The sequence below is a fragment of the Callionymus lyra genome, chromosome 12, assembly GCF_982586985.1.
Source record: "Callionymus lyra chromosome 12, fCalLyr1.hap1.1, whole genome shotgun sequence".
In the NCBI taxonomy this organism is placed as follows: domain Eukaryota; kingdom Metazoa; phylum Chordata; class Actinopteri; order Syngnathiformes; family Callionymidae; genus Callionymus; species Callionymus lyra.
In genome coordinates this window covers 12437413-12464194 of record NC_141829.1, presented here as the reverse complement: position 1 = coordinate 12464194, position 26782 = coordinate 12437413, and the positions used below count along the sequence as shown (strand labels likewise).

The following is a 26782-nucleotide window of genomic DNA, read 5'->3' as shown; positions in this document are numbered from 1 at the left end:
GCTTTGATTTGTTTTTAAACTAAAAATATGTCCAAACATCAGCTTTAAAAGCTGCTGGAGTCGACTGTATCCTCTCGTCCTCAGTCGTCCCAGGGATCTCGAAAAATTTGTTTCTTAGATGCTGAGGACACAATGATTACTGATAATTGAACCAAGCTTTTAAACCAATAAAGAACTATGGTCAAAAATAAAATATAATTTGAAGCAAAACGAAAAAAAAAAAAGATCAATACACAGTACTATAGAATATCACTAGAGTATAGTGGAACAAAATGCTCCAACATATGTTATATATATATATATATATATATATATATATATTTATATTCTCTATAATAATATTCTCTATGTTTTCTTTATATTTGTATCTTAAATTGTGGTGTTTAGGTTTCTTAATTTATGACTTAATTTGTGTACTTTTGTGTGTTATCTGTGTATCACTGTAAGGTTGAGTGTGTATTTTTACTCTATTATTGTGTGTGTGTGTATTTAGCATATATTTGAGCTATTTTATTTAATAATCTTGTTTTTTTCTGTCTATATCTGTCACCCTTTAATTTTTCACTCAAACATTAGGGGAAAAAAACAACAACTAGAAATAAATGTTCTGAACACAAGTGGAACGTGGCTGCAGGTCACCGGCTGAAATATATGAATGACTTTTATTACGAAAACAACAAAAATCTATAGAATAAATAAACGTCCTGGGTCTTTATATACCTTCATCACAAGATGTACTAGACAAGAAGTGGGCGCCCTGGGGGGGATACATGGGTCGGGCCCTCTGGTGGAGAATCTCCCAGACCAGGGACCAGAAGCTCTTTGTTTACCGCCGTATTAAATCATCCGCAGAAGAACATGTTCCTCACCAGCAGCACCAACCTAATGTATGCATGTGATGCGGCTCTTTGTGTTTGTGTGTTGGTGCCAGAAGCCCTCGTGGCTCCCCGGGGGTCCTCAGCTGCTGCCGCGTAACACGACCCTGAATCACACGGTGGCGTGGGCCACGATTCTGGGGACAGAACAAACCAACACTGGAGTCTATTTCTGCTCCAAATAGAAACAAACAAAGGGAAACAGGAAGGGATTCTACACGAGGACCGGGATCATCCAGCCGGGTTTTATTTAGATTGATGTGGTGCCACAGTCGCCGCTTCCTTTAAAGTCTTGAGGACAAGTTGAGCCTTTTTTTTATGTGGCCCCACATGATGGATGAGAGAGAGAAGGGGCCCCGACCGGAGAGCCAAGAATATCAAATCAGACGCGAGGGCGGCACTGCAGGGTTAATGAAGGCGTGAGGTCTGAAAGTGGATGATTACACGGAGGAACAGAAGACGTGGGAATGATGGTTAAACAGGATCAGTGTTTGTAGTTGTGATGTCAGAGTAAAACTATAAAACAGATCATGTAAAAAAAAACATTAATTTCCTTTATATTAATATAGTTTGGTAACTAGGAGAAAATGCACTTTAAAATCGCAATAGTTTTACTCACAATACCGTGTTAATAATCAAAAGCACTGCATACATTTTTATTAACAATAAACATGGAAATGTTAATGCATTTTAACAGTCAATAAATCTGTGAATTTTTTATTTGTTTATCCAAAAATTCTTGTATTTCTTCTCTTGTGAAATACAAATAGATATAATTCTTATATAAGGCGTTTTCTTCATTTTGTGTTGACAATTTAACTACACTTAAATGATTTAAAAGAAAAATCTATATATTGTTGTTCCTACAGTATTACAATACATAATATCGTATCATATACTCACCCCTATAGTTAACCATTACTAATTTTTTTTTTTTTTCACTTTCCTTCTCGTGTTGAACCCAGAGTTAAACAATTAAATGTCATTAAATTGTCCCTTTTGTATTTGTACATCAAAATACAATTTAATTTAAATTTTGTTGATTTAGGTTTGTCGCTCACAAACAGTCGCAGTACAGTTTTTGGTGCAATAGAAGATTAATTTCAATATGATCATAACATTTTTGAATGCTAGTAAGTCAACTTCATGTTGTCATTTTAACCAATAGTAGCGCAGAAGCAGCGGTAACATCAAAAATGAGGCTACAGTAAAGAGTCTGCAATCTCCAAAAAGATAGTTGGACACATTTACACTACACTTAACTGCCATATTAATACTGCCAAGACTTGAGAAGAAACAGGGGACACACAAATACAGCAGGAATGTCAAAGTCTATCACACATGGAGCCAAAATATTAAGTCGTGGGCCAAAGTAAATTTGGGATAAATTTACAAAACTTTTAACTACTTCACTACTGTATCTATAATAGTGGACATCTATCATCTCATTATCTTATGTTAAACACTGAAAGATTTATAAGTAACATTCATTTACTTTGAGTAAAACTAGTAAAAAGGGAGTGAATAAAAAAGAGAGTATGTCAACAATTGAGCAAGAAAATAAGTCCCACACGAGCAGATATCCACTCAAAACTATCCAACATCGTGTCTAAAAAAGAAGGATCTATATCGCCTGCAGTTAATACAAAACTCTACGGTGAGAATTCTTACCCGCTCTAGTAGAAGAACTTTCATTTCCCCGATCCTTAAAACTGGCTGCCAGTTTCTTTCAGGATTGAGCCGGATTCTGGTTCTTACTTTCAGATCTATTCATGGTCAGGTTCCTCCTTACATCAGTGATCTGATCCAGACTTACACCCCAGCTCGGGCTCTGAGGTCTGTGGATCAGAATCCACTGATGGTTCCTGAACATGGTTCAGGACCAGAGGAGAGAAATCCTTCCAGACTGTTGCTCCTAAGCTTTAGAACAATCTTCCTCTGTGTTTGATGATCTACTGACTCCTTCAAGAAACATCTTAAAACATTCTTATTTGTGCTTTTCCCGGATTTTCTGGGACTCCTGCGTTTGCCTTATGTGTCTTTATCTTTTACAGCATGTATTTTAACTGTGTATTGTTTTTATTTATTAAAGCACTGGTGACCCTGGTCTAGAAAGGAGCTTTACAAATAACCTTTAGTTACTATTACATGAAGAGTATAACCATGTTTATGAGTGTGTTTGTGCCCATTCGTGCCAGACGGGATCCAGCAACTCCCATGTTATCACCAGATCACCAAGTTGGATCCTCCTGTCGCTATGAAAATATTGTTGCAGCCCTTAAAGGAGTTCATCTTCCTGGGGGGCATTGGGATGAATCCGCCGTGACCAGGTTGCTCCCTTAAATAGTTCATCCAATAACACTCCATCTTTGCACGAAACACAAACATTGCTTTTGTGTGAAAGTGAGACAACAATAGCTCGGAGGTGGAGGCAGCTTCACTAATGCCGAGGCTTAACTCACCTCCAAATTTAGCCCCGTTTACATCCTTACCTTGCAACAGACGATCCGCCACTTACAATAAAACATGAGCAAGTTAAGCCGCCTCAGTAAAACCAGCCTCTATATAGTGAGTGTATTTATACATGTACGCCAGGCGACGTGCGGCAGCTGCGTCGGCCACTAAACTCACAGCAAAATCCATGATAACAGGGCAACACCCAACAATATGTATAATAACACACAAACCACGCTGCTCTTTTCCTTATACTGTATATATGTACATACACGGGGGAATAATCGGCTCATAATATATTTATAGAAAACACTCAGGGACTTAAGACATTAGAGATTTCAGATCAAACGGTTTCTAACATTTCCTTTAAAAAGAAAATCCTAATTATAGTAAAGACTGATTTATTGTCATTAATAATCTAATCTTCAAATAAATAAATAAAAAAGGTAATGTATGGACAAAGGAATTTAAAATGATGATTTGTATTCAAATAGTTGAGAAAGTATAACCAAAAATGTCAATATTTAACATATTTATTCCAACAAAACATCACATTTTAGTCAACAAAAAACATTAAATAATGATAAATTGTATTAACAAGAAAATCCTCTAGTTAATTTCATTAGTACGTAAACACTATGCTTAAATATTGAATTGTTTTTATTGAATTACTTCTCAGAGGCACTATAAGTTAAGAAAAAAGCTATGAATCAGAATCAGAAAACATTTATTGCCAGATTCAGGATAATAAAATTAAATTATATGAATGAAATAAAAGTAGATTAATAAAATAAAATACAATACATTAAATAAGATACATAAGAATAAATGATAATGAATAATAAAATAAAATAAAATACAATACATGAACAAAATGCCAAATTGCACTTCATTAATATCTCAACACTAAGTCAATACTGGTCGTACTTTTGTCAACACTCAGGTGAGAGTGACGTCAGATCATATCAACAGAAACATGACTCGTGACCCAAAACATTATCAGCGGGATTAAAAAAGTTTCCGCACCAAAGAAGTGTCGTAAGTGTCGTTTACCTTTCGTGTGCGGTCGAGGCTCGGTCCGGCTCAGTTCAACTCGGCGCGATGAAGTCAGTCGCCTGCAGAGACCACAGAACTTTATTATCACACATGATCACATTTCCTCCGGAGGGAACCAGAACCTGATGCAGGCCACACTTTTCTTTTGATCCTTTGACACAAGTCACCCAACACAACTGGCCTCGACCATCAAGAGCTGAATCGAGCGACGACGGATGTTGTCAGTTTTTAAAACGGATGTAATTAAGTCTCTGCTTTAGTGACGGTCAACACTCTCTCCCTGTTATGATACTTGATAATAAACATTATTGACATCAACGCATTGTTCCGGAGCTGGAAGCGTCAGACTAATATTGACATGTCATTTATTAGCGTCACGCGACACAGTGCTTCCCCCCCTTTTCCTGCAGCAGGCTTTTCAAAATAACGTCGACTTCCAGCTGCCCTGAAATTGATGCTCAATAAAGACTTCTCTGACTTGAGGGACTCTCCAGGAACCACTTTTAGCTGCCTTAAGTTACTTCCTGTCTCAAGCTAAACCATATTATGTTACACAGTTTTAAACCTGTTTTATTGAGATATATAAATGTGATTATCTTCAAAAGAACAATGGGTAAAACATGTATAAATGCATTTTAATACCAGTTTTTATCATGAGAAACAACAGAATGAAAAATCGAAATAACAGGAAATATTAGTGTGTATTGGTAAGAATATGACGATAGGGTACGTATCACAATAAAAGGGCAACAATACGATAGGTTGCATTTTTTTTACAATACTGTAAAAACAAAAGTATATATTTGTCATATTGCGCAAGTATTTGATTCTTGCATCGCAGAATTTAAAAATTGAAGTAATTAGGTTTTAAAACCAAAACTGGCGTGGACTGTATCCTCTCGTCCTCAGTCATCGCTGGGATCTTATTTCATTCTTCCTTTAGCTGCGGAGGACGTAATGACGGAAGTTTAATAGCAACACAAAAATGAACAAACCCTGTAAATATTTGCATGTAAATAGTAACTTAAAAAATAAATAATGCTAAATAAATAAATAATAAAAATAATGGTATTTATAATGGTATTTATACAGTATTCTAAGTGTATTCAAATTTTCTTACACCCCCAAGTGTATGATTTAATTAAAAATGTTCTATATTACTGTTGAAAATACAAAGACAAAAAGTCAAGTATAGACCTTAGAATTAAGAAATAAACACTTATTAAATAAACAGTTCTACATGAGAAAGATCATCGTTTTACTCTGACCTTATGACGGCGACACATACACATAAAAAATAGCCGGTGGATGCACTTTTCTTACGTCTGGTTCAAGATTTGTATTCGCGAATATACCAGACTCGTGTCTCGTTGAGTCCATGATTAAGAGACACTCCCAAATGAGGTTTCATAAGTACTGAAAATATTACAACACATGTGGCAACAGAAACACACCATCATTTGCTCGGAGACTGCTTATTAGCAAACTACGAAACATTCAAAACAAGTGTCTAAAATGTTATGTTGATGTAGGACAAGTGTATGATGACTAGTATTATCTACTCCAGAATATCAAATTGTGTATTTGTGTATCGCTGGAATAGTCTCTATTTTTGGGCTCCTGGGAATAAGCAAAAGAAACTTGAAAGATTTGTACAAAAAAAAGCGAAAGTCTATGAAAGGAGAAACATGATCGTGCACTCTAGTGTAGAGTCTTTAAAATAAAGTCAAGAGTCAAGTGGAACGTGATAATCTGGCGACGCCAACAGAAGCAGGTCTTTAGCCACAACACAACACCCCTCCTGGAGTAAACACACACCGGGCAGCTGTCTACACACCAAATGCAGAGTCAGCAGGTGGCACTAGTGTGTGTTTTCTAAGTGCTGAGCCGGCGGGATGTGAATGACCTAAAAATAACCGACAAGCCACAACATTTTAACACACTGCCGTCGTTTCTCGAGTCTGCATCACAGCAGAGATGCTGCCTTGAGGTCGACGGTCAAATGGTCTCAAAGTCAAATGCAATTTTCGGCCGCGGCAGCGGCGGTGGTGGTGGTCAGCTGCAGACCCCAGGTTTCAGTTCTAGCGAGTCACGATGACTTGTAGTTTGAGGTCAAACCTTCTTTTGAAGAGATACTTCAAGAACAATTATCCACGATGAAAGCATTGATGCGTTTATGGTCACTGAGAAGATGAAACTTCAATACGCCTTTAGACGTTTTCAACCGCAAGAGACATGGAGTAGAGTTGCCTCGATATATAGAAGAGGGAATAAAAACTGAGGTCACGATATACAGTATTGGGATACTATAGTAACCAGGATATTTTTGGAGTATTGTCGAGTACTTGACTGGTGTTGGAGAATTCGTAACTGCTTTCATTTGTTTTGAAACCACAAGCTGCTTGAGTCAACTGTATCCTCTCGTCCTCAGTCATCAGGATCTCCTGCGGAGGACGTAACGACTGCTGCCATCTAGCAGCCAACTGTTTGATTGCAACATAAAAATTATCAAATGCCATGAATATCATGTTAATTGTTAATAAAATGTTTTTCTTTTTTCTTTTTTTTTAAATTAAATAAACTATAAAAGAAACAATGATAAAAAATGTGAACTTCAAAGTATATACAAAGTATTGTTGGATTTTCATGTACTGTGTACTGTATTGTGAACAGAAATATTGTAACATTTACGTGTATCGGTTATTACCACTCACTGCTACCAGTTACCATAGTAGTAGTTTAATTGATGAAGTAGGCAACTGTAATGATAGACATAAAACCATCTTGTATCGTGTCATATATTTAAAGTATCTTTAACTTGATCAATGACTTCTGTCTCTGGTCCATTTTATGCGCTTTCAAAAATGGAAAATAATATATATAAAGGGTTCAAACTGATCATTGTTGATGCAAAATGTTAACTATAAATATAAATCCTACAATTTTTTTTGTCATTTTTACCAATATTCAAAAAGGCCCTTATAAATCTACAAAAGCAGCAGTTTTAAATACCAAAGTGTAACACTTTCTGGAACTCCTGTTTTGTTATCAGTTTTATCTTGCCCTTTAAAGTATATACTTTATTGAATATTGTTTTGATTTATTAAGCGCTTTGTGACCCTGGTCTGGAAAAGTGCTATACAAATAAAAATGACTTACCAACATGTTCTGGTCATTACAAAGACACTGTTTCTTTAAGTGACATCACCCACAGATGTTTTCCCTCAAACACTCACAGGAGCCAAAGTCTTGACCATTAATGTCTCAAAAGACGCTTTAAAAAATGAAATCTCTTTAGTCGAGCTTCCAAGTAGACACTTCAACTATGAAATAAACAAACTCCCAAACTCTTCATTTCTTATTTACCGTCACAAATGGAAGACACTGTGAACTCTGTAGCTCTTTAACACATAAAATCCTTTTCTTTTTTTTTTCTGAGGATGTTACCCGGGGCTAATGAGCTATAAAACGCCACCATGAATTGGGGATTAAGCTTGAGGGTTTCCCGTCCTGATGAACAGACCTCCTCAGCTGGTTCTGTTGGATGAGCGGCGCAGTGGCCTCCTGCCAAAGTCCATCTGCTCTTTCTCACACAGCTGAGCACATTGTCGGAAGAAGCGTTCACATGAACTGTCTTGAAGGGTCACGGTAACATTCGAGATCTTCGCCATGAGATTCACATTTCGGTCAAGATGTTCTTCCGAGACCAACGGTGGAAAAATGTGGTCTGAATGGAAGTATTGATCTTTTAATCCATGATTTAATGAGATTGTTTTGTTTCACAAACCAATCCCTGGACCGACCAGGCTTTATTTTCAGGAATAACAGTTTTTTTTTCTAGGGTTGGCGTCACTACAGCTGCTGGTTTCGTCACAAATCCCTGGCAGCCGAACGGCCACCTCAGCACCGAGCTGAGCCGGAGCCCACGCAGACTCCCCTGTCCTTCAGATTTCCCAGGAATGCCGGAGACATTCCTCCAGGGTCGATCATGTGCATGCCACTCTTCTACTTTTTCCCCTTTCCCTCCACTGCTCCTCGACCGCCTCGGTCCCGCCGTACGTCACCGACGAACGCGATATATCTGCAGCTAATCGTGTCACAGGGCGCTAAGATCATCACATGCACGACTTCCTGCCCAACACACACCGGTCCCAGCTTGTGTAAGATCATTAGCGGGACTCATATGATTCAGAGCTGACGGCTGGAAACAACAGCTTCACTGTTTGTCGGGGACAAACGTATTTAAACGCTTTCTGTCAGCAGCAGCGCGTTGCTCGCGGGCACATCGGCAGTGGAAGATGAAAGAGAAGATCAAACCTGAGAACCTCATTAACCATTTTTAAGACGTGGGGTGTCATTGGTTCCCCCGGGGCTGATGCTCGGTTCGGACTTCCTCTGGTCCGATTCATGTGACCAGTCAACAGAACATTTTTTAACCAATTATATTTATGTTTCTTCATCTGAAATACTTCAGCTGATAACGTACGTTTCTATTTGTTCAAGCTGTTCCTTGATTTTCTGGAACTCCTGTTGTGTTATCAGTTTTATCTTGATCTTTAAAATATATATTTTATTGAGTATTGTTTTGATTGTTTAAGCGCTTTGTGACCCTGGTCTGGAAAAGCGTTATACAAATAAAAATGACTTACTTACTTACTTACTGATAGTACTGTGACAGCAAACAATGTTATTAAAAATATATAAAAACAACAACAATAGATTTTAAATGTATACATTTCACAAGCCATTTTAGGTTTTAATATATATATATATATATACTACATAATTATTACATTATTCTTTATAATACTTATTTGTGTTACTAATATACACTCATCAAGACATCAAATATTCATTAAGAGGAAAAAAAACGTTTTATTAAACCAATTAAATATTATTAAACAAAGCCTTATCACTAACATCGCAACTCATGATAGATGTAACTACTGCATGTGAAGATAATAAACATAAGGTTTAAACAGTGAAGAGAAAGAAGACGTAAAAGGTAAATATTCTAAAATATTCCCAGCATGCATCAGGAGACTATGAACACAACACAAAAATTGATCAAAGAGTTTGACGCTGTGATGCAAGACTTCATTAGACGTTTTCATTGGTTCGATTGATTTTCCGAGTCGATGTGTTTTTCCGAAGAGTCACTTTTTAAAAAGTCATTTTGACTCACGCCATTGTTTTCGTTTGCAAGCCGATCATCCGTCGCGAGTGTCTATGACGCCACCGCGGCTCGAGTCCGTTGGCGACTGATGTTGGACTTTCTTATATGAGTCAACAAGGAATGTTGTGTCGTTTTTCCTTTTTTCCTCCCGTCGAAAGTGTAACGATAAACACACATCTGACACAAACATGAGCCAACAAAGAGTCTTTAACTGGTTTCAGATGTGGAGGCTTGACAAGAGCGAACAAGAGGCATCTTGTATATTCTTGTGACAGTGACACATGCAGAGGAGATTACATTAGATTCAGATGCAATTAAGTTCCCAACCCTAGTTTCACACTGACGATGAAGAGCAATGTGGTTCTTGAGTGTGAAACAACACCTAATTCTCAGCTGCTGGTACATATTTTTGTAAATATTTGTCACGTCTTCAGTCTGCTTTAGTGTATATGGAAAGTACATTTTAAGTTTAGAACCTAGAAGTGGAACGGTCCTGATCCAGAGTTATGGAGAATCATTGACTTCAGGATTTCTTTGGATTTAACAAATGGTAAATAAATCAATTCCCATTTACTCCCCATAACATTAGATCAGGGGAGTCAAACTCAACAACAAAAGGGTTGAAGTCTTTTAGCTGTCGAGGTCATGGGCCGAACAAAATCTATTTTTACCCACGACTCGGATTGTGTTATTTTATTCTTTTCCTTCAAATTCCTTTTTCTTCAACATCAATTTTCCTTTTTTTCCCACCAATGTCTCCGGGCCACATTAAATGACATGGATTTGAGTTTGACACGTTTTGTTCGAGCAATATCCTACTTTGTGTTTGGAAGTCAGAAGATGTACTCGTCTATAAACGGGTGACACACATTAGCCGTGACAAAACGACAAACAAGGAAGGGGAAAAGGAAAAACAAGGCAAAGACCAAGACTAGCTGTGACAAGGTGCGAGACAAGATTATCGTCACCAGACGAAGTAGGAATACATGGGAGTCAGTAATGGTCCAAGATGAGGCTTCAGAACATACATGACATAACAAGGCCAGATATAAAACGACATGGGACCTAGGGTAGTGGTAAGGACAAATACGGGGAACAGGTCAAGGTGACTTGTAAGGCTTTAAGGACCGTCAGGTGATGTGTCTGTCAAGATTTGAAATGAGGTGGACTCACTTTTGGCCTCTTTGACAGGTCTGTCTTAGCTCTACTGGACTTGACTGTACCCTTTTTGTGATGCGTTTCCAGCGCTAACCATTTAAAAGCAGACACTTATTTTTAGTACCTGCTCCGCTCTGTTGAGAAGGAATACAGTACGTTGGTTTGGAAAAGTCAGTCCGTAGTCCGTGGACAAGGTCCAGACCTTCTTGTGTCCGGTAAGTACACCATCGCCTCCCAGTTTTGTCATGTAATGACGGCCCCACCCACCGCAGGGGTGGTGGAAACACAACAACACAACATGGTAGTGTGGAAACCAGGGTTAGGTCCAGTCTAGTCAAGTAGGGCTGGAACTGTGAAGTGGAAAAGCGGTGAAGAAAATCCACGTAACAGACCAAAGGTATCAGGACAAGGCACATCACAAACAAAATGGAATTATACTGTAGTTAGACTACGAAGTGAGAAGCAAAAATTTGTGAAAAAAAAGACATAGCAGGAGACAAAACCCAAGACAATATGATTCCACTTGACAAAGTTCACCAGACATGGAAGGATGTCGAACAAGAGAATAGCATCACTCACTGTCAACAAGGGTAAACCCTTTTTTTTGGGAACTGACGAGTCATAAACACTTGCTAGGAAGTGTGAGATCATCCACGGGTGTGTGTGTGTGTGTGGCAGTGTAACCTGAAAACCCCTCCCCTCCCCCCCCATCACACCTGGTCATCTGGCAGCCTCGGTCTGGAATCAACCGCGTTCTCCACACTTTCCGGCAGAAGTTCCAGACGCTCTGCTCTGGTTTACACCGAACAAAAAAAAACAAAAAAACCTGCGACCCTCACAGAGATGGAAACGCTGACTCGTGAAGATGAAATTATTCTGGTCCGTTTGGTCGCTAGGTTAACACATTTATCCATGACTAGACCAGGCCAGACGTCAGGTCGCATTACCACACGCAGTCCAACACACTCATTGCCACAAGAAAATTGACCGACCTTTAGTATCAAATGTGTGAGAGCGAGAGAGATTTTTCCTTTTTTTTTTTGGTGAATGGAAGCTCATACTTTATTCTGAAGACAAGTGAAACTGAAACCAAATACCAACAAAATCTTCTATCAAAGAAGATTTTAGTTGGTAGTTATCTGGATAACTGGATATATGAGAAAAATAACATTTTATTTTTTGAGAACATTTTTGTGAAACTAATTTTTAAAATTGTTGCTTCGTAAGTCAAACTCCTTCCTTCTAGGTTATAACTACTCTGGAACTCCTGTTGTATTATCAGTTTTATCTTGCCCTTTAAAGTATATACTTTATTGAATATGGTTTTGATTGTTTAAGCGCTTTGTGACCCTGGTCTGGAAAAGCGCTATACAAATAAAAATTACTTACTTACTTACTTACTATCCTTGAACATCTACCAAACAATACGTAAACAAAACATATGAACGATTACAATCACAAATACCTATAAATAGTGGTCACTTTTGGGGGTTAAGTTAATGAAAACCCACGTATTCATAAAATAATTTACATTTATTTTAACTTGAAAATTCAACATCGCAAGGGCCAACCCTCTCAGTATCCGTGAACTGAACAGCTTCCAAAATGCTTTGCCGCCCAGCCGACCAATCAGACGTATCAATAACTCTTGACATAGCAACATAGGCGTAGAATTCAAATACAGTATTGTACAGGTACTACTGTATACGGTCATTTAAAGAACATCTGTAGATAGATCGGACCTCATGTGACACAAAACGTAAACCTATGAGAGTCGCGCAATGTAGCCGACATAAAAAAATCAAAGGCAGTAGTGCCCATCAAGTCAAGAGCTAAAGAGCTAAAGCGATCCACAAATGATCTACTCCTGCCATCACAACCATCTATACATGCATTTATTGAATTATCTGAAGCTTTTAGATGTGATCAATTTGACAGTACAAGCCAGTTACCAAACCACAGTGACAGTTCAATGCTGCTGGTAATGGTTTGAGGAATGAGATGACGCCACACAGTCGTGAGTGTTCACTTAAGCTGCTTTTAGACTGATCAAAATAAGGCAGCACTTTAAAAACATCGGTATTGATGCCGCTTAAAAGTCTTCGGAGAGAAGGGGAGCCGTTGCAGAAGGTCACAGTTTGGAGAATAACAAGAGTTATTAGTCAGAGGCAGAAAAAAACATGGCAATATAGCGTTTTTCATGGGGTTTTGAAGTGTAATTCTTCACTTTTAATCACTGAATAGGAAACTGCAGAATGAAGTTTGAACTTTAATTTTGAAAGTGTGGAAGAGCAATGCCACATTTTTATCGAATTAAATCAAGGGCCACAAATGGCCCGTGGGCCAGACTTATTTGACTGTATAAAACTAGATTTTCCACCATTTGAAATATGTCGAGTGAAAAGCTGGAGGGAATTAAGAACATTTTTATCAACTGAAATCTCACTTGCAATTAAATCCAGTATATTTGTTGAATATAATGTTAGTAGTTGCTGGGGCGACACTCAACAGTATTTCACAACAATCCTGACAGGAGCCCCCCACTATCCCGGTTAAGCAACCCTCATTTCATCATTTGGATTTTGTAACAAAATATGTCACACGTCAGCATTTTTAAACAGAAGAGACAGATTTGTCATATTTTTCCATCTCAACATACAGGAAGCAAACACCATCAATTTCCAGTTAAATTGTTGAGTATTCCCTTTACTTCCCCTAAACTTTATTCAAACCTTATTTTTTTTCCTAAATCACAGAATTATAATTGTTGGTGTTAAGGGGGTATTTTCTTTTTTCCCCTTTATTGTGGAAAATGTCATTTGTAATTGAACATTCAAAAACAATAATAAAAACGTATACACACATCATTATTTTTGTATACAAATATAAATAATATTTGCGCAATTTTTTGCATTTATTTTAATCTAGAGTGTGTTGCTTTTTATTTATTTTATTATTTATCTGTGGTTATTCATCTTCATAAAAAATATTTATATGCAAAAAAATACTAAGTTGGGCAACGATGAGTAGAGGCAGATTTTTCTTTTAATAAACTAGAACCAGACGACCACAGTTCTGACTCAGGAGACAACAAGAGGAGCACTTATCCACGCCTCGCCGTCTTTAGATTCAAGTCATCGACCTCAGAGCTGATCATAAACCCTCCTCTCATCTTCTCCGCCGTTCATCTCTACAGAAGCACAAACCCGAGTCCACCGACGCGGAGCTAACTCGAGACAATCACAGACTCAACCGTTCTCAACTTCTACAACAACAACTGTCGCTTATACAGCCGGAGAATCAGGCGCTTTTTCCCCTCGCGATCGCAGGCCTGACCAACTCAGTGCAGGATCTGTCAAGAGGAATCGCAGCAATCCCACAGAAAACATCTTGAAAAAATGCCGAGGACAGGAGAGTTCTGCTCTCGCTTAGATGCAAGAGACTTTTACTACATCCATATTTCATCATTTTTTGCTGGCAGCAACAATGCAGCTTGATGAAGCAACAGAATTCCTAAGCTTTTTACACAATCGGGAAAGAAACTTTAAATCTTTAAAGCAAATACGTACACACCTTTTCGAATCATTGCAGCTCTCGCTCCATTCCTGGATGAAAAAGATCCACTTGGTGTAATTTCTCCAGACTAAGCAAGCAGCAGACGCAGCATCTCCATGTCCTCAGTTGAGAATGAACGTCTCTAAGAGTCAAGAGGCAGAGCTGCTGTCGGGGCCGACCAACTTCAACTAGGGGGGGGGGGGGTGTCTCAGCTGGAAGTTTCCACACACTGAATACTGGGATGTCATGGTCAACTGCTGTTGCCCGTGGAAAATTTGGTGAAAGATGATACTGCAGGATTTATTAGGCACTTTTGTTTTAAAAAAAAAAAACAAGAATAATAATAAGGGAATCTTCACAGCAGGTGTCAAGTGAAGGAAGGTCCTGCACACGTCCATACTTCCAGCTATACATCACCAAATATAACTACCATGACTAACATTATGTGATTGTCTGTCTGGAAAAACAAAAGGAAGAAAAGATTCAACCTTTCAAGGAAATGCTATAATGGTTGGAATAATGGATCCAAGACGGTTATTATTTGTCACCAAGTATTTGTCACCAACTGTAGAGGCCAGTTGCTACTTGTGGCAAATAATACTTTTAATAGGTATTTTGCGCATTCTTTGTGATTAAAACACTCTTGAACTGAGGAAGAACGAAGCAGTGGTGCAAAAAAGTATTGATACACCATAATACGGCAAGATATGTCGATACTGTGTTGATACTCAACATCAACCTATTTTTTTTGGGAGTGGGGGACTTTCAATTCACATTGTATTTTTAAATCATTGTTTTTTGGGGGTTAATGTTTGAAGTTTGAAATATAAAATAATTTGATTTCCTGCTATATTTGTTAGATGGTAGTCATTACTTCCCCAGCTAAAGGAACATAGGAATTCCTGCAAGATCCTGACGATGACTGAGGACGAGAGGATACAGTGGACTCACAGCGGCCTTTAAAGCTGATGTCTTTCAAACCTCAAATGAAAGCAGTTAAGACTTCGTCAAGAGTCATGCGGTCTGTAAATTCTGCAACACCAGAGTCAAGTACTCGACAATACTACAAACATGTCCTTGTTCCTGCAGGATCGTTAAATTCTCTGTACCTTGTGAACAATCGCTCTTTCAAAAACCAATACATCTAAAAAAGCTTAAAAGAGCATTCACTGAAAAATTGTTTTAATTCCAGATTTTCTCTTTCTTTCTCAAGAATGCTGATCTAGTTCATGCAATACATTATAAATAGGATTAGCTTTAAAAAACAAACACTAAAAAGGGTTCATCCTGTTGCTGAGAAATGAGTCCAAGTCTGATCCAACGTTATGGCTAGTTTGGATTTGAATGCACAACCAATAAAAATCATAATTCGAATGCTTATAAATACCATTATTCTGCGTGATAAACATTTTTATTCCCAACATTTCCACAACTCTCGTGTTCTGGCGACTGACATCCTATTTTCCGAGCACTGACAAAACGTTCCACTGGACCATCAGAACAACGTTTTCCTCCCACCCGCAGCACTAAACCACACATGCAGTGTAACCAAAACTCTGGCTAAAGTTCAGCGGTGGAGCAGTAGCAAGAGTGTAGCGCAGGTTTGGATGAAGTGCCTGAAACAAACGTTGATCTGTTCAACATCCACAAGAGAAAAAAAAATCAGATCGAAGAATTGATGGATTGAAAACTTCACAGCTATAAAAAGCCAGAAAATAAATAAAGCTTCTCTCGGTCTCTTTTTTTCTTAAACCAGTCAATACATCACACCCACACTCAATTTAGGCTCCTGTTACATGACAGTGGTTTTTAAAAAAAAAAAAGTAGAATTTTCCTTCTACGCACACACGGTGACACCCAAACCAAATGTCTTAAATTAAGAGGAGAAAAAAGTTCCACTCTTTTCTGTCAACGCTTGAGATTTCTTTTATTTTTGCCAGAAACAACATCTGCGGCAGGACTCAACGTGAGCGATTCAACGTGAGGGAGAAACAGGAAAAGAAGGAACAAACAAGGACAGAGAATGGATCTAGTGTTCGGGAACCGGCGTCTGGCTTTTTATTAATTCAAGGAGGGGGGGGGGGGGGGGTCTCGACGAGAGAGATAAAAAGACAACACTCAACTCCACCGAGTGATGGAGGTTAGTCGTACCCCGATGGGATGGGAGTCTCTCACCGAGCCGCTTGACCTAGATTACATCTGGTACAAACAAGAAACGCTCCTCAAGTGACCCGTATAGAAGAACGCATGGACCCGTAGGTGGAGCTATGATCTCCTGGGTAGCTTGAATCTGGTTCTACTCAAAATAGTAATCAAACACAAAGTTGTGTAAAATGGGCCACTTGATATCACACAACACTAGAATAAGATAGATAAGACTGCAAAAACATCTATAAACAATGGGTACTTTTTGGGACTACACTCTGAAGTGGTCACCTCTGTAATCTTGTATATTTCGTATCGTCAATGACGACATTCAAGAGGCGCTGTTTCATTGAATGAAACACAGTCATTCATCGGCCAAGGGAGGTGTGAGAGGTATGACTCAACGTTTTATATTAACATGCTCTTGTGAGGAAAAGGTTAAACATGAGGACACAAAGCACAAAAAAACCGAGTGACATGCAAGAAAAACACTTGGAAACGTATCTTAAAAGGTCATCAAGAAGGAGACCACGCACTTCTTTTGTTATGCTTTGATAAAGATCGGATTGTTGGTCTTTTTACATTTCTATTCAGGCATTATGGAGACCAGGAAAGAGTTGACAAAAAAAGCAATGTCCAGGAATAGTAACAGATTTTGGAAACATGTTCATATGATCTACAGAAAACTCTTGATCTCAGATCTTGACACCATAATTCAACTTAAATGTCTCAAATCTGGTATTTAAATGTCATTTCTGGACACTATTAGATCATAATTGGTAGAGCGAAGGTCATGCAAAGCCCGAAACAATCGCCATCGAACACGCTCTACTGAGACCAACACCATAACCTCAGTCACCAGAACCAAATATCGCATCATTGGAGACAGAGCTTTTGCGATCGCCGCCCCCGCGCTCTGGAACTTCATCCCCTCCAGCCATTCCAAATGCTGACTCACTCCCATCTTTCAAAAATTAACTCAAAACCCATCTTTTCAATACCAGCAACAACACTCTTTTTTCCTTTCTATTTCGCCTGGTTGTTGTATCTCGTTCTGTATGTATGTTATCTTAATTTTTTACAGGGGTACCTTGAAAAACGCTTCAGGAAACCAATGTATTATTAGATGTTTGGCCTCAATTTGACGACTTTTGTTTGCGCATGAAAATCTCATTACTCGGGAGCAATAAAAAGCTTCAGGTTTAAAAAGGCAATAAGAGTCATTTATCCGGAGTAATTTCCAGATGCAGTGACTTCACAAAGAGCTGTTTTCTTTCTTCCATTGGGAACAATTATGAGTCAATTGTACCCTCGGGAACCAGCAGATTGTACCGAACGCACTGACGCATAAAACAACCGTCGTCCACCAGCATGAAGATTGAACAAGTCACTCACACACTTAATCTGAAAATGTACTAAATAGTTGAAATGTTGCATGTGCATTTATGATTAAAATGTGCGAAATTGATATGTTTGTGGCTGATTCTAATAAGAAATATTTAAGTTATTTATGCTGCTGTTTGAGTGGAGATGGATCTCAAACCATTTCTTCAAATGTGACTTTCTGACTCCCAAGAATTCAAACCATGAATCTCTAAATCTTGTTTTTTTTCCTTCTGAGTGAAACTAAAGTCGACAGACAGGAGGACCACTCGAAATACTTTCCACCGTCGACCGCGTGTCTCGGCCCTCGGAGGTTCTGCGTCTGGACTCGTGCGTGAGCGAGTGTTTTCACATGTGAAGGATCCGGGACAGAAAACAGTAGCTGCTCCAGACCCCACGTGTCCAACGGCCGCACAAACAGCTCCTTCTTTTTTTTTCCTACATTTACACTCCCAACAATCCCCTCTGCCAACTTACACACTCGCACTTTCAAACCGGCGCTTCAAAGTTCACCGACTCGCAACATAAACGACGCACACCTTGTTTGATCTCCTTCCTTCCCACGCAGATGACATCATCCTCTCTATTAATATCAACGATTGTTTAGAAGGTGTGGCTTATCGCAAACAACGGCTAATCTAGTCTATGATGAGAATGTTTAACCGCTCATGGGGATGTTTTTGTTCATTTAACTTAAACAAACATTGACTCTTCGTATCATGAAATCCTGGCTGGATCTGGAAAAATGTAGAATTTTACCAATATTTTTGGGAATATCCAACTAGTCCTTGAGACACAAATACTTATAGACCGGTTTAGTTTTACAGACTGACCTTCAAGAAAAAAAAGAAAAAAATATCATACAGAGTTAGTTTACACTAGGGCTGCACGATATTGGAAATAAGTGCGATATTCGATACTGGTGTCTTGAATTGCGATATCAATATTAATGCGATAATTTTTTCTTACACCTAAAAATGTAGCCATGTACACACGCCTGGCGCGGGAACTGTAGGGGAGGTTTGGGGGTTTAAATAAGGAAAACAATGCGATATTTCCCTTACGTTTATTTCCGCGCTTCAATGCCGACATGATCGGAGAAAATTATCATTTATTACGTTTAGTTTCACGGGACTTGAATCGGTTTGAACCTAGCAAGTGTTTATGACTTCTCAGTTCCCAAATAAAGGGTTTATCCTCATTTTACGCGTCACCATAGCAACCGAGCCTAGCAAGCTGCGCCGCACAGCTCACAGACAGACGGAGACGTAAACGACAACAAGACATAGAAGTACAAATTGACAACTTTAAGGAACATGACACCGATTGGTCGAAGTGCGCATTTAAGAAATGCTTGATTTATACAGTAGAAATGATAAATTATCGCAAATGGTTTCGATATGCATATCGCACAAGCCAATATCACAATAACGATATTTTTTCAATACATCGTGCAGCCCTAGTTTACACTCAGTTTCCCTAGTTTACCGGTTTCATTTTTGAGTAATCTTCACTGAAACAAGTGTCTTGACTTGTCAAGAGTCACAGACTGATGATGTTTTTCCCAGTAATAATCAATAGAACAGAAAGTCAATTATTTTTCTCTTTACGGGCGGTCAGGAATCGATTGCCCGGTCCACTCCTTTTAAAAAAATTAAGAGTATTTGGTCTTCATTTAAACTCCATCTGAACACTGGAGGATGTGCGTCAGCTCAAGGTTGACTAACAACCCTTATAAATAAAAAAAACCCACACATGACATCACTGGCATTTACCACCTGAATAATTCCACTTCCTCTCCTCCTATAATAACTATCGCCAAATAAGAATTTCCACTGAGCTGTCTCCTCCACTTCAGTGTCCAATGTTTCTGTGCCGGTACACCCTGACCTTTAAGCAACAAATGTAGATCCAACTGCTTCAAATCCGCATGAACGCAGACAAGTCGCTCTACATAAAGTCAACGTCCCGATTTCCAGCTGCACATCCTGGTCCTGCATCACCACCGGAAGACCAAAAAAAAAAAAGGAGTGTAATAGAAAGAGCCACTTGGCTTCTGACAAGAACCTCAGAGGAAAAACACAAGCGAGGAAAATAAGACTTGTTAAAAAAGAAAAAAGAAAAAGGAGAAATGAGATAACATTTTCCAAGAAGGAGGTCTGAGTAAGGCTACAGTAGACAAGACGACTGTGTGTTATTAGTTCCACACATTTGTGGAGCTGTTTGTTTGACGCAGAGATGAAAAGACGACGGTGATATTGTTGAGGAAACTAAAATACAAACACTATGTAATGAAGCTATGCTTTTGATATGCTTTTGTTGTGTATATAAATGAAGCAGCAGCACAGAGGTCATAAGATGTTCATTCATCATGTAACATTGACAACTACTGTAGAATATATCTGTAAAATATAGCAAAACCATGATTTATGACCATAGACTTCATTCTTATGGACAATATTGCCAGAGCTGTGTCGAAATTTATGCTGTATATTTACCAAAAAATGAGTTTTAAAACCTTTGTTTCCTTATCAGGGGTCCATTGCAAGGACCCTTTAGTGGATTTCCTGCCCATGGTCTCAGTTATAAACTACATTATTAAACTATATTATGTAAAATACACAGGTTTAATTGCAAAAATTACACTTTTCAAATACTACACAATATGAAATATATATATTAAATATAATTAAACAAGATCTTATGCTGCAAACTGTCCATACTTAGTTGTTAAACCTTTAAAGAAGTACACATTTCGTGTTGAACTGGTTGGAGATAGGGGTGTGTATTGGCAAGAATCTTTAGATACGATACGTATCACGATAGAGGGGAATGATACAATATATATTGATACTGAAGTCACAAGGATATATTCGTAGTATTGTCGAGAACTGGACTCTGGTGTTGCAGAAATGACTGACCACATGGCTCTTGACCAAGTCGTAACTGCTTTAATTTGTTTTGAAACCAAAATATTTCCAAACATCAGCTTTAAAAGCTGCTGGAGTCAACTGTATCCTCTCGTCCTTAGTCATTGCCGGAATCTCGAAGGATCTCATTGTTCCTTAAGCTATGGACAGTTAAATTGTAAACTAGAAAAAAATGCTGTGAAAATGTGCATGAAAATTCTAAAAAATAAATTAAATCGGATGATTTTATTTTATAAACAATATTTAAAATATAAAACCGATTTAAAAAAACTATGATGTAAAAAATGTTTTACATCATCAAATGTTGCCCTCTAAAAAACAAAAGGTCACCCGTTGTTGCAAAGGGAAAACTGAAGAAATATGTCCTTGTCTAAACACATGACTAAGCTAATGGCTACATTCATAAGAACATTGTGTTTTAAGCAAAAAAGAGGGAACTACTGAATCACTGAACATTTTTTAACTTCCTTACATGTGTCATGTGACCGCATACCTCCATCGGAATATATTTCATTTGTTTTGCCAAAAACCTTTCAACTTTTGTTTAATAATTTTTAAATAATAATGTATAAATCATCTTAGGATCATATTATTCATGAGGTCGTGAACAGCTGCTGATGTCATTTATATAAATTCACTGGAGCTTCATCTGGAGGTGAGTTTAATCTTTAATTTAAAAAAGTGTGTATGTATGTGCAACGCTGACTGACTCGCTCCAGTCTGCCGACACGACTGTTTTAACAACAAACAGCAGAGAAGACGCACTGATGCCAACGCACACACGAACCAACGCCAACACACCTTCTTCAACAACACTCAGCTGAGCAGTGTGTGTTCCTTCAAACACTCGAAACTCCTTTTCACTCGCTCCGTTCTCCTGGATCCGGCGTCGACTCGACCCACCTAGACTGGTCAGTTTCACCAGCGTATTAGACTTGGTCTCTGGCAGCATGACCCTGCAGGGTTGACACACGAGTCACGACTCCAACAGCATCCTGTCGCAAGACTTTGACTCATTAATCCACATTTAAAGTGACTCATTTGCAGCTTCGGTTTCATTATTTAAAACAGCCAAAGCTCAGACGAGGCAGGGCTGTGAGCACTGGGAGGTCGAAGCCTTGTGCTCTATTTGCTTAAAAGAACCACAGAAAACACTAAATTAGGCAATTTGGTAAAATCAATCATGATCGTCCAGACCTCACATTGTGGGCTTGTAATCTGTCACCAACCCTCTCGTGTTCCGCAGTGGTCAGTGTATGTCAAAAGTGGTACAATACAGGAAACAATAACAACTGTGGCCTAAAAAAAACACACAACATTAGTCACACAAATTAGTAGTAAGTGTGTCCTTGCTGACCTCTGTCCACTGTTGAAAAGGCCATCAGCAACTAAAACCAGATTTTACTAACAAACTGCCTGTTTTAACACATATGGAAAGATTCCAGGGACACACTTTAAACAGGTAAATGTCAACCTATGCTACATGAAAGTTGGGATTAAGGAGATCACAAAAAAAAAAGGTGGGACCTCATGATTAGCTATATAGTATAGTATAGTAGTTGTGTATATAAAAATACATGAAATTACTTTATTTCAGGAATTGAAAGTATATTTAGCTTTTAAAAAAAGTAAATAGTCAGTTATTTTTATTAAATAATGTTATTTTTAGCAAACATTTCATTATCAAGTTAAAGATAGAATTAAATAATATATAATTATAGTAAAATAGATAGATAAAACTAGTCAAATGAAGCACATTTTACAATACAAATGTGACCTAGTTAGCTCATTAATTGCATGGTAGTGATTTCTACATCAGCCGTCATTGAGTTGTTTGGTTAGCACCTAGCTAACCTCAGCACATGAATATTATCTTGAAAAAGTCAAATGATTTATTCAGATTATTTCATTATTTAAGCTTATTTCAAATGAAGAGGTGGAAAATTAATAAAATACGTTTTTAGCAAGTGAAATAATTGGTTATTACCAAAAAAATGAGTGGTTTCTGTTGCAGCTAGCAAGGCTATGCTAAACTAGCCATCATGCTAATGTACCTATTTGAAATTTTACTGAATAAATATACTAACTCACAAAACACAGACAACAGGGGAAGATTTAGGAGTACACTAAATGTTGCCAGCAACGTTAGCTTATTAATGTGTTAGCGATGAAGCAATGCTAACTAGCAGCTAGCATACAGACATTATGGACAAGAGCATCTTCTACAGTCACCTGCCTGGTCAAGAGGATTCAAGAAGGAGGATCAACGATAGAAAACAACATACTGGTCAGGAGTTTAGCATCGAATGGTGGACAAAGCTGCATCGAGCTAAAAACCTCCTGCTGACTGTATAAACAAAAACAAAAACACGCTGTGATGAGCGGTTCTGCTGTGGAAGGAGTGTGGTTTGGACCAATCAGCATCTTGGGAGCATCACTTGAAACTACTTCCAAAACCCCAGAAAACCCAACAAGAGTTTCTACAGAAGCTTGTGAATCAGTTTGTTGGATGTTATTAAAGCACAGAACTCACCAGAGTCGACTTCAAAACTTCAATGATCATGATTAAAAACCGTGTGTTCAGTATCCTGCGTGCTGATTGGCTGATCATCTCAGCTATTAGCTATTAGCTTGCAGCTAAAAATAATGATCCCAAGCAGCTTCTTAAAAATATAGTATCAAACACACAAACACATACACATTTATACATATATATACGAAGAATATAAATGCAACATTATTTTAATTTCAAATAAACACTTGTTATTTAAGTGAAGAACAAGATAATAATAGTAGGAAAAACTTTTGTGATTCACATAAAATAAATATTTAAGCAATTAACAAATAAAGAGATATTTGATATTAATAATGTTAATTTTGGGTCAAAAATAAAAAATAATTTTGAAATTTCTTTATTTTTAATCATTAAATAAACTAGTTTTAGGGGTCAAATCAATCTGTCACAATGAAATTGGCATAGTTTAGAAAAAATGTCAAGATATTAATATTACATGGTTTAATAGATGGTCCCATAATGTACAGCAACAGTTTAAGTTAACCAACAATATGTCAAGACTTGCTGTGCTACACTCGCCCTAGTAGACGTAAGCTTTGGGGTGCAAAAAGATTTCTTGAGTCGCTCCTAAAAAAAGAAGGTAAATCTACTGAGGGTAGGTCTAAAGTTAGTGGAAAGTCAAAATGGTGGATCAAAAAAGGTAGAATTGTATCACTGATGTATGCAAGTATTTTGAATCATTTTTAGTGTTTGGTTATAGATTTTGAAGTTTGGATCCCTCTAAGAAACAGATTGACAACTCCCTGCTACAAATAGAGATGCAGAACCCATGAGCTGTCAATCACTGCACAGAATCACATCCAAGGATGTGCTTTTGGAATCTACCGTTGTAACAAATCATCGGGAACTGGAGTCTGCCAGGAAATCTTTTATTAGTTTACATAAGCGCTCGCATTAAAGCCGGTGAAGGAGCGATGCCGGACACACAGTGAGTGTCGGTGACGCAGCAGAACGAGCCACTAATGCACAACATTTGATCGGACGTCTCGAGTCCGAGTCCGACTCAGGATGCTTTTATGCGCTCGATATCTAACGTGAAAGCACAACACGATGTTGCATTCTTGTCGTAATGGACCCGCACTGACCATTAGATCTCAGATGTCTGCAGTGCAACACAAAAAAAAGTGACTAAACGACATACAAATATCCGTGACTGGTTTGTGTCGTTTCCCCTCTCACTCCGGGGAGGAAGAGGAATTTCCTGAGGAGGATAAAAAAAAATGACTTTTCCACACAGACGGTGATGTGCTCAGTCGACAGCAGCTGATACAGATGTAATAAGAATCTGTTTTTTTTTAACGACCGTGGCGCTGCCAAAGGAAACAAAAACAAGTCGTGACCAGAAGCGCAGATGTTAAAAACTGACAAGACGGTTTGACCCCGGGCGGCGAAGTTATGCTGCTAATTACTTATCGTTGTCTCTGATAACAAGACGGTTATTAAACTATTAGCAGCTTGACTGACAGGATTTTACCCGCAAGACTAATGCTATGCTAGATAGCTAATGAGCTATCTAGCATAGCATTAGTCTTAGCTAGCTGAAAGTCATGGAAATAAAACACATCTATGATTTTTAACAATAAAAAAGTGTGTGTGTTTAAAAAACATAATTAAATCAGAACTCACAAAGGAAATAATCTCTTGAAAATTTGCCAGAAGTTAAAAAGTACCAAAAAAAAAAACCACACATTTTTAAAGTTTTCTTGGAAAGTAAGTAAGTTAGTAAGTAATTTATATTTATAGAGCGCTTTTCTAGACCGGGGTCACAAAGCGCTTAAAAAATCAAAACAATACTAAAAAGAATATATACTAAAAAGGTCAAGATAACGCCAAGAAATTTTTTTTTTTTTTCAAGTAGACACAACAATACAGCAATTATTCATAAAAATAGAAATAAGAACAAGAACAAAGAGAATTAAAGAGAAAGAACAATATGATACAATCTAAGTCTAATGATAAAGAACATAGATCAATGACAAATAATAAAGACAAAGGATACAAATATTAATATAGAACAGAATAATAATATTCTGACAATAATAACAGAATAACTAATAGCAGATAACACTCACTTAACTGCAGTACATTTAGTTATTTATTCTATAAACCACAACTGATTGATTTTATTATCAACATATCTTATAATCAATGAATTTTATTTATAGTGTAACATGTATCACGCATTTATATTCAATTTTTAAATTATAAACGTGTATCTTTTCTAACTTTTAAATTCAATATATCAAACTGGCTGAGAACCATGAACGAATCCCATGTGTGTGAAAATAAAAAAAGATATCTTGCAGCAGAGGAATGTACAGAGATCGACACCAACATCCCCGGAGACGAGCCGATCTGAAGGTTCCAAATATTACACACCAGCGTCAAAACAAGAGACACGACCAGCTTGGTAGATTCACACAGGAATTTAGTCTTTTTTGTGGACTAATAAAGATAAATACAAAATAAACAGGGGACTTAGATCTAAATCAGATACTTTGGATCAAGGACAATGTCGTTAAACATATTATTAATCCATATGAATAACATTAAACTGTGAATATCTTGGAATAACAATGATAATATATACATGTAAAAATAATCAGACTACATAAATATGAGAATAATAGTTTCTATAGTAAGTAAGTAAGTAAGTAATTTTTATTTATATAGCGCTTTTCCAGACCAGGGTCACAAAGCGCTTAAACAATCGAACCAATATTCAATAAAGTATATACTTTAAAGGTCAAGATAACACTGATAACACAACAGGAGTTCCAGATATATATGTATAGATATATCATAAATATAGATAAATATAGATATATATATATATATTATACAATATATTGCATATTGCATATCTATAGATATATTTATTGCAATTAATAGGAGTGCAAGACCACAACTACAATTTTTTTTTACTAGTTTTGTTTTGTTTAGCCAAAACAATAACAATAAAAACAAATTAAGAAATAACAGAAATAATGCAACAACATTAAATATGATTCAGAGATTAAAAAAAACATATTGTGCCAAGTAGATAAGAGATAATATACTTAACACCGACATGTTTCCGCTGACTAACATAATGCGAGGATAATGTTAATAAATGTTAATTTCGATGGATTAAAAAACAACAACAGCTGCCAGGGTTTTTCCTCAGTGTTGCGGGCTCACTTGAACCACAGTCATATTTAATTGAGGGTCTCACTGTATCCGGGCAGCTCGGAGTTAAAGTAGGACACAGGGCTTTTTTATACCCCAGTTAACCCTCCGACACCACAGGGAGACGGGAAGTCTGCCCCAGTTATGGAGCGAGTACTCGTGCAAGATGCGGATTCTACGTCGCTACGATTACGCTTCAGCTCTGACGCAAACACAACGGCACATTAATTACCCTCACTTTGCACGTTTAGGCGTTTGCTCAAGGGCATGTGGAAGGGGTTGATTTCAGGGGAAAATAATGGTTCAG

At 37.7% G+C, this 26782-nt stretch overlaps 1 protein-coding gene across 3 annotated transcripts in view; it reads right to left on the bottom strand.

Annotated features, from left to right (window-relative positions):
- raph1a (Ras association (RalGDS/AF-6) and pleckstrin homology domains 1a) overlaps nt 1-26782 on the bottom strand; it is a 59176-nt gene that overhangs the window by 30460 nt on the left and 1934 nt on the right. For all 3 annotated transcript variants that reach the window (XR_015713169.1, XM_087803820.1, XM_087803821.1), the window contains exon 2: nt 4383-4444. The gene's annotated coding sequence lies outside the window, so the exon portion shown is untranslated. The remainder of the gene's footprint in view (nt 1-4382; nt 4445-26782) is intronic.